We start from the raw sequence: 9,357 nt of genomic DNA, 5'->3' as shown, positions 1-9,357 counted from the left end.
ATGTTCACAAAGTTTGTACCTCGAAAAAGTGGCCATTTCTATCATGTCTTTGAATTTCCTTGTTTCTCATACATTTTATAAACAAGACAGTAGAAGGAGATTCGGGAACAGCAACTTTAGAACAAGGGGGAACAAAATCGAACCTAGAGCGGTCCAGTTTCTGTTTTCTTCTCAGTTTAGGGCTGAGGCACTTTAGCTTCCTGTCTAAGGGACTACTCAAATCTGATTAGAAGCCATTGTGGGCTGGTAATTATCCGTAATTTTAGGAAGACAGATGCAGCACCAACTCTGTTCTCTAATAGCAGGCTTATTAATTTTAAATTTGCATGGCAGGAGAAGCAGATGGCGAGGTGGGATAAGCGTTCTGTTGCTTGGTCATTGATAGCTTTTTACTTCCACGTATCACATGGGGATTTGGGACCCGGGAAGCCCGCTGAGAACTGATGATTATCTGTCCCCTAACCAGCTGGGTTCTTTTTCATCCTGAGCTCAGAAAGATTGCTCCTACTGCAGCCAGGGAAGACAGGTTGTTGACTGGTTAGAAATCATGGCAGGTTATTTTCTCCACCCGCAGTTCGCAGTGGGAAAGCAGAGCTATCAAAAAGTTGTCTTCTCTGTTGTATTTCAAATCTGGGTGTTTAAAAAATTATGTAAGCAAATTAAGCATTTCTTTAACGGTAGTTGTGTGTATTCTTTGAAGGGGTGGCCTGCCCCTCCACACCTGTGGGTGTTTCTCGTTAGGTGGAACGAGAGACTTGAGAAAAGAAATAAGACACAGAGACAAAGTCTAGAGAAAGAAAAGCGGGGGCCCAGGGGACCGGGCGCTCAGCTTACAGAGGACCCACGCCGGCACCGGTCTCTGAGTTCCCTTAGTATTTATTGATAATTATCTTTACCATCTTAAAGATAAGGGAGTGGCAGGACAATAGGATCATTGTAGGGAGGAAATCGGCAGTAAGACATATGAACAAAAATCTCTGTGACATGAATAAGTTGAAAGGAAAATGCTGTGCCTTGAGATGCATAGGCAAACATCTCCATAAACCTTGTAGCATTATTGTTTCAGTCTATCACATGGGGAGAAACCTTGGACAATACCTAGCTTTCCTAGGCAGAGGTCCCTGCGTTTGGCCGTGTAGGTGTCCCTGGGTAGTTGAAATTAAGAGAATGGTGATGACTTTTAACCAGCAAGCTGCCTTCAGGCACTTGTTTAACAAAGACACATCCTGCACAGCCCAAAATCCATTCAACCTTGAGTCACCGCAGCACATGTCTCTTGCAAGGACAAGGTTGGGGGTAGGGTCACAGATTAACAGCATCTCAAATACAGAACAAAATGGAGTCTCTTATGTCTACTTCTTTCTATATAGACACAGTAACAGGCTGATCTCTCTTTCTTTTCCCCACATTTCCCCCTTTTCTTTTCAACAAAACCACCTTTGTCATCATGACACCGAGATTACATACTTCTCAAAGTAATAGAATATCACAAAGCAAGTGGAGGCAGGATGAGATCACAGGAAGGCGTTAAAATTAAAATTAAAAATGAAATTTTGGGCATGCATAGTCATTGATAACATCTTATCAGAAAACAGGGTTTGAGAACAGACAACCTGTCTGACCAAAATTTATGAGGTAGGAATTTCCTCGTCCTAATAAGCCTGGGAGCGCTACAGGAGGCCGGGGCTTATTTCATCCCTTGGGCTTCAACTGTAAAAGGCGGCACGCCTCCAAGGGGGTCGTTGATAGGCCTACCCTCAGAGCGCATTCTCTTTCTCAGGGATGTTCCTTGCTGAGAAAAAGAATTCAGCGATATTTCTCCTATTTGCATAAGAAAAGAGACGGGGCCGGGCGCGGTGGCTCACGCCTGTAATCCCAGCACTTTGGGAGGCCGAGGCGGGCGGATCACAAGGTCAGGAGATCGAGACCACGGTGAAACCCCGTCTCTACTAAAAAATAGAAAAAAATTAGCCGGGCGCAGTGGCGGGCGCCTGTAGTCCCAGCTACTCGGGAGGCTGAGGTAGGAGAATGGCGTGAACCCGGGAGGCGGAGCTTGCAGTGAGCCGAGATTGCGCCACTGCACTCCAGCCTGGGCGAAAGAGCGAGACTCCGTCTCAAAAAAAAAAAAAAAAAAAAAAGAAAAGAGACGGAATATGGCTCTGTTCCGTCTGTCTCACCGGCGGCCAGTTCAGGGTTGCCTCTCTTGTTCCCTGAACATTGCTGTTATCTTATTCTTTCTTCCAGATGCCCAGATTTCATATTGTTCAAACACACATGCTCCACAGACAATTTGTGCAGGTTAAGGCAATCATCACAGGGTCCTGAAGTGACATATACCCTCCTCAGTTTACAAAGAAGATGATGGAATTTAAGAGATTAAAGTAAAGACAGACATAAGAAATTATAAAAGTATTCACTTGGGAGAACTAATAAATGTCCATGAAATCTTCACATTTTATGTTTTTCTGCCGTGGCTTCAGCCAGTCCCTGCGTTCAAGGTCCCTGACTTCCCGCAACGTTCTCCCTCCCTTTTCCTCTATATAAATGTGCCATGGCGACGAAGGCTTGTTCATTCTCTCGATTTTGACGCAGGATTCTTCGACTGGTCCGGCACACTAAAAACAAGCCGATTAAACAGAGACACATAATTCCAAAATTTACTGCAGTAGAGTTTCCAATAGACTTAATCCAAGTCGTGGGGTTTAATCCATAAAGATTTTTTGCCACTTGATCTAACGCCTCAGCTCCAGGCACAATGTTTAAGTGACTTTGAGAGGCTTCAAAAATTTGTTCTTTTAATTTAGAAATGTCTAAAGTGAGATTATCTTCTCTTCCCTCTAGATGGCGTCTAACCATGTCCCAGTGATGTTTAGATTCATTATAAACTTGGGGTGTAATACAAAAATCTGACGTATTCCAGTCACACTGTAACTGGAAACGATGTTCCAAGCTCATGAGTCTATCTCCCACCCAAATGACAGTTTGCCTAAGATCATTAATTTGATTTGCCAATTTTTGATCGATACTAGATTGTGAATTCCACAACCTTGTGGAATTCTTTTGCCAATTGTCAACAAAGCTTACTGTCTGAACAGAAGAGTGCAATACAACTCCTGCCACAGTGGCTGTAGCTGTGACTGCAATTAATCCCATAATCACTGCAATTCAAGTAAAAATGAATCTTTTGGATCTATTTAAAACGCCTTTTAATACTTCAGTCAAAATATGGATGGATGGTGAGGCCTCCCACGGTCGGTCCATGGACACAGGGATCCACACGCCTTCTCTTGCTCTCACTAGCAGAATACGGTGCTGCCAATCAAAAGTCGAATCAATGCAAGTAAACAATCTGCAATTTTCACAAGTTAGTTTGGGAGTCTGGTTTAATAACTATATTTCCTATGACTAACATATAAGGGGGCTTTACACAACTTTGTAAAGGAACTGTTAGACTGGAATTTAGGTTGATAGAGTAAAATGGCTTATAATCTCTTGTTTCTATAGTTTGATTTCCAGACCAAATTCTAAGGCGGTATGAAGCCACAGTAAATCTCCATAATTCTGGATGTTCAGGACCAAAAACAGGACTTATCATTTTTGGTCTTGGAGTAGAGATTCCCTTTTCTCCCCATATCCAAGGGTAGAAAGACTGTAATTTTTTGTGCTTCTGTTTGTCTAAATTTTCCGTTAAGTCACTGTCAGCAGTTGGACTCACTAGTGCACTGGGACAGAATTGAGTTTGTCCTGTGCAATTGTGGTAGAATTGACCTTGAGGTGCCCAATCTATAACAGTTCCAAATGTATTGTTTTGTAATATCACCGCACTATCGGCCACACATTCTTCCCAAACTAAATCTTTTGATTCTTTGGAAATCTCCTTGGGGCAAGGTTTCCCTTTTGGCCTAAATTTTAATGATCTTTGATAAGAAAAGTCTTGTAAATAGTTTACCTGTGGTTTGAGTGACATTCCGCTTACCATGTGTTAAGTAAATCTACTGGTGGGACTGACAGTAGGTACTTCTACCAACCAACTTTGAATAGCAGGCATTAAACATCCTGGTGCTCTCCCTAGGCAAATAGGAGGATAATGGTACCCAATGGAAATATTTATCATCATTCCTTCTTCCTCCCGTTTGGCAGGGCAACGATCATCTGTGGGACCAGGTACCCACACACTATTATTAAAATATACTTCAATAGGATTATCCATCCATGTAACTGCCCGAATTAAGGGCGGGAAAGGCACATAGGCCCAGTAGGTATAATTAGCTGCAGCTGCTCCTGCAGGCATGGGGAGACTTACCACCGTTGATACAATCATTGAAGCTGTAAGCAGCATTTTTTCTGGGGATTGTGTCACCTTTGTGCTAGCTAGGCTTTTTCCAGCTAACGGTGTCAGCTTCTTTAACTGTGCCCAGGTCGGCAGCTCCACCTTCTTGGTGCGTGGTGACTTCATCTGTTCTTTTGATATCATCACTTGGTTCATCATGCGAGTCAATGGTGCTCGATTGCGGTGTTTCTGTCTCTGTGGAGGCGCTTTTCTTTGCATCTCCGATGGGTTCATTGTAGAACTTCAAATGTTTAGTGGGTATCCAAACAGGAAGCTGATTTTCTCCTGGTGAAACACAAGCAAAACCTCTTCCCCAGGTTATCACCTTCCCTATTTCCCATGTCTTATTTTTGTTGTCTTTCCACCAAATCAGTTTTCCTTCATGTGGACTGTTCTTTTTACCAGTAAGATGTTGTTCTGCAGAAGTCGTAGTCTGATTTCTATAAATGTTTAAAAAATTTAAAGTATAGAGTGCTAGATTAAGCTGCATCTGAGGATTGGTACACTCCTTACTGTCTCCCCCTTTTTTTTTGTTTAACTAACTGAGTTTTGAGTGTTCTATTAGTTCTTTCAACTGTGTCCTGTCCTTGGGAATTATCAGGAATTCCTGTTGTATGTGTAATATTCCACTGATTTAAGAATTTTTGGGAAGCTTTACTACAATAACCTGGTCCATTGTCAGTTTTAAGTTCTTCTGGAACTCTCATTACAGCAAAACAAGATAACAAATGTTTTTTAACATGGGAAGTACTTTCTCCTGTCTGGCATGTTGCCCATATGAAATGTGAATAAGTATCAACTGTTACATGAACATATGATAATTTTCCAAATGAAGGTACATGGGTAACATCCATTTGCCGTAATGCATTAGGACACAGACCTCTGGGATTAACTCCTGCCTCTTGAGTGGGCAGGTGTAGTACTTGACACTGGGTGCAGTGTTGTACAATATCTTTTGCCTGTTTCCATGTGACATCAAATTTGTTTTTTAACCCTGCTGCATTTACATGAGTCAAAGCATGAAGTTCTTGTGCTTTTATGAATGCAGAGGATACCAGTAAGTCAGCTCGTTCATTTGCTATAGTTAAAGGTCCTGGTAAATTAGTGTGTGCTCAAATATGAGTAATATAAAATGGGAAATTTCTTTTTCTTACAGTTTGTTGTAATAAATTGAACAACTGGTTTAACTGATCATCCATGCTGTATTTAATTAGAGCTGTCTCAACATCCCTTGTAGCCTGTACTACATCTGCAGAATCTGATATAATATTAACAGGTTGATTAAAATCTTGTAACACTGTAATGACTGCAACCAACTCTGCTCTTTGAGCTGATTGATACTGAGTTTTGATTACTCGCTCTTTTGGTCCTGTGTAAGCCGCTTTTCCATTGCTGGAACCATCAGTAAATACTGTCAGAGCATTTTCTAAAGGCTCATGCCTGGTAATTTTAGGTAAAATCCAAGTAGTCAGTTTTAAAAACTGGAAGATTTTTGTTTTTGGGTAATGATTATCAATAATTCCCACAAAATCAGCAAGGCCAATCTGCCATGCACCAGAATTGATAAAGGCTTGCCTAACTTGTTCCTTGGTTAAAGGAACAACTGTTCTGTCTGGGTCATTACCACACAATTTTATTATTCGTAATCTTGCCTGACCAATTAATGTAGCTATTTGATCCAAGTACAATGTAAAAGTCTTAATTGTACTGTGAGGAAGGAATGACCACTCCACAAGATCCGTATTTTGAATAATGATGCCTGTTGGAGAATGTATAGTAGCAAAAATCAAAAGTTGGAGTGGGGCTAAAGGATCTATTCCACTTATTTGCGCTGACTGAATTTTTTCTTCCACTAATTTAATTTCTTTTGTTGCCTCTGGGGTTAATACTCTTTTACTATTTAAGTTTGGATGTCCTCTTAGGATAGAGAACAAATTTGACATGGCATAAGTAGGAATGCCTAGAGTTGGCCGAATCCAATTAATATCGCCTAGCAATTTTTGAAAGTCATTTAATGTTTTTAATGTATCTTTCCTTATTTTTATTTTTTGTGGCTTAATTTTTTTATTTTTTATTTGTATCCCTAAATAATGAAAAGGAGCAGAGGTTTGGATCTTATCAGATGCTATTGTTAGTCCTGCGTTGGCAACCTCTGGTTGCAGAAATGTGTAACAGTCAATTAATTTTTCTCTTGTTTCTGCAGCACATAAAATATCATCAATATAGTGAATGATATAACAATCTGAAAATTTGTCTCTAACTGGTTGAAGGACTTGACCTACGAAAGTTTGACAAATAGTTGGACTATTAAGCATTCCTTGAGGTAGTACTTTCCACTGAAACCTGACGGCTAGTTCTTTATTATTTATGGCTGGTATAGTAAAGGCAAATTTTTCACAATCTTGCTCTGCCAGAGGAATGGTAAAAAAGCAATCCTTTAGATCAATTATAATTAAAGGCCAGTCTTTTGGGATCATGGCCAGAGAGGGCAATCCGAGTTGAAGAGGCCCCATGGGTTGAATTACAGCATTTACGGCTCTTAAGTCCATTAACATACGCCATTTGCCGGATTTTTTCTGAATTACAAATACAGGAGAATTCCAGGGTGAGAATGAAGGCTCAATGTGTCCCTTTTCTAATTGTTCCTTTGCTAATAAATGTAAAGCCTCCAGGTTTTGCTTCGGTAGCGGCCACTGATTTACCCATACCGGTTTTTCTGTTTTCCAAGTTAATGGAATGGGTTTAGGAGGCGCTACAGTGGCCGCCCCTAAAAAGGATACCCTATTCCTTTTCTTCCTTGATTTTTCTTAGTCTCAATTGGGACTTTAATGCCATTTTCGTTTTTTCCTAATCCCTTTCCTGGTATATATCCCATTTTAGTCATGATTTTTTGACTCGTGGGGCTGTATAATGGAGCGGGCATAATGATTTCCGCACCCTATTGCTGTAACAAATCTCGACCCCATAGATTAACAGGAATTGAAGTAATCATTGGCCGAACAGTACTTTCTTGATTATCTGGTCCTAAACCATATAAAATCATTGTACTTTCGTACACTTCTGAAGCTGTGCCTACGCCGACAAGTCTTGTAATAGCTTTTTGTTTAGGCCAATTTTGGGGCTACTGATTTAAAGCAATGACAGAGATATCTGCTCCAGCGTCTACCAACCCTTCAAACTGTTTTCCTTGAATAATGGCCTTATACACAGGTCTGCTCTCAGAGACCAGACTTGCCCAATATGCAGCCTTTCCTGTCTGATCAGTGCTTCCGAACCCTCCTGTTCTTTTTATCTCACTGTTTCCAACTTTAATATAAGGTAGGAGTAATAATTGAGCAATCCTGTCTCCTGGACTGGCACTCCAAGGAATTGAGGAACTAATAACCAATTGAATTTCGCCTTTATAGTCTGAATCAACCACACCAGTATGAATTTGAACTCCTTTTAGATTTAAACTTGATCTTCCTAAGATTAGTCCTACAGTCCCCTCAGGCAATGGGCCATATACCCCTGTGGGGATTTTTCGAGGAGGCTCCCCTGGAAGCAGAGAGACTGCTTGTATGGTGCATAAATCTACTGCTGCACTGCCGTTTGTGGCGGGGTATAATTGCTGTATTGTGATAACTGGCTTATTCCCTGAGACGCTTGTGGCAGTGGGGGTTGTTGTTCCTGAAAACCCTGAGGAACAAAGGGCTGAATTTGGAATGCCCCAATTTGTTGCGGGGTCTGAGGCTGGCCCCTCCTCTCATTTCCCAGTGGTTGCCCATTTTTATCAAATTTAGAACAACATTGATCACCCCAATATTTTCCCTTTTTATATCTTGGACATAGGCCGGGTGGCTCTTTATCTGTTGCTGCAGTAGCTTGAGTAGTTACATTTTGTTTATTTGAGACTAGGCAATTCTTTTTTAGATGACCAATTTGACCACAATTATAACGTCTTCCCCCAAATGTTCTAACCTGTCCTCCTAAAGCAACTCCTGTGATTGCTTGAGCCATAAGCATAGCTTTATGCATAGCTCCTGCAATTCCATCGCAGGCTTTAAAGTACCCTGAGATTACATCTGATCCTGCGGGAACCCTTCCTTTTAATGGCTTAATGGCTGATTGACAATCAGGATTGGCGTTTTCATATGCCATCAACTCCACTATGACCTTACAGGCATTTTCATCGGTAATTGACTTTTGAGCAGCATCTTGAAGTCTTGCTACAAAATCAGGGTAGGGCTCTTTAGAGCCTTGTCTTATTGTATTAAAGGAGGGGCAGGCAGTTCCTGGGTCTTGGATTCTCTCCCAGGCCCTAAGGCAGATAGCCCTGATCTGCTCAATGGCCTCATTTGGCATTATTACTTGTTGGTCAACAGTGCTCCAATTTTGACCTATTCCTAATGGTTGACCTGCATCTATTGTCAATTGGAGGATTGGCAGTCCTATTTTTTCGGACCTGTACTTGTGCCCCATCAATCCACCAAGTCTTAAATTGTAAAAATTGAGAGGGTGAGAGTGAGGATTTTGCCAGAATCTCCCAATCATAAGGAATGAGTCTATATCCATGAGCAATGGAATCTAATAATGTTCTCATGTAAGGAGAGTTGGGTCCATACTGTTTTACTCCCTCTTTTATTTCTTTTAGCATTTTTATAGAAAAAGACTTATATCTGGCTCCAGCTACAGGAAGCTCTCCCTCTTGGGCCCCTTCTCCAGGTGGTCTTGCTTCTAATATTACTGGGAATTGCCACGCCTCAATATCTCCTTGTTTTTTTGCCTCATCAATAATTTTATGTAACGCACTACCCTGTGTACTAGGCGGTGCTGTAGGATTAAGTCTCATGGTGGGCGGCTGAGGATATGGCGCCCTGCCCTGTGGCACTGGAAATGTTCCTGGCTGTCCATACGGATTTTCTGGGGGCAGCCGATACTGCAGTTTGGCTGGCGGCCAGTATTGATAGGCTACTGGCGGCTGGGTCTTATCTTCTACCGGCTGATATTGTGGACACTGCATTTGGATTGGCATTGCCATGACAGAG

Source organism: Chlorocebus sabaeus, unplaced genomic scaffold (genome assembly GCF_047675955.1).
Source record: "Chlorocebus sabaeus isolate Y175 unplaced genomic scaffold, mChlSab1.0.hap1 unalloc_scaffold_428, whole genome shotgun sequence".
NCBI lineage: Eukaryota > Metazoa > Chordata > Mammalia > Primates > Cercopithecidae > Chlorocebus > Chlorocebus sabaeus.
The sequence above is the reverse complement of the archived record's forward strand: the minus strand, read 5'-3'. Positions refer to the sequence as shown.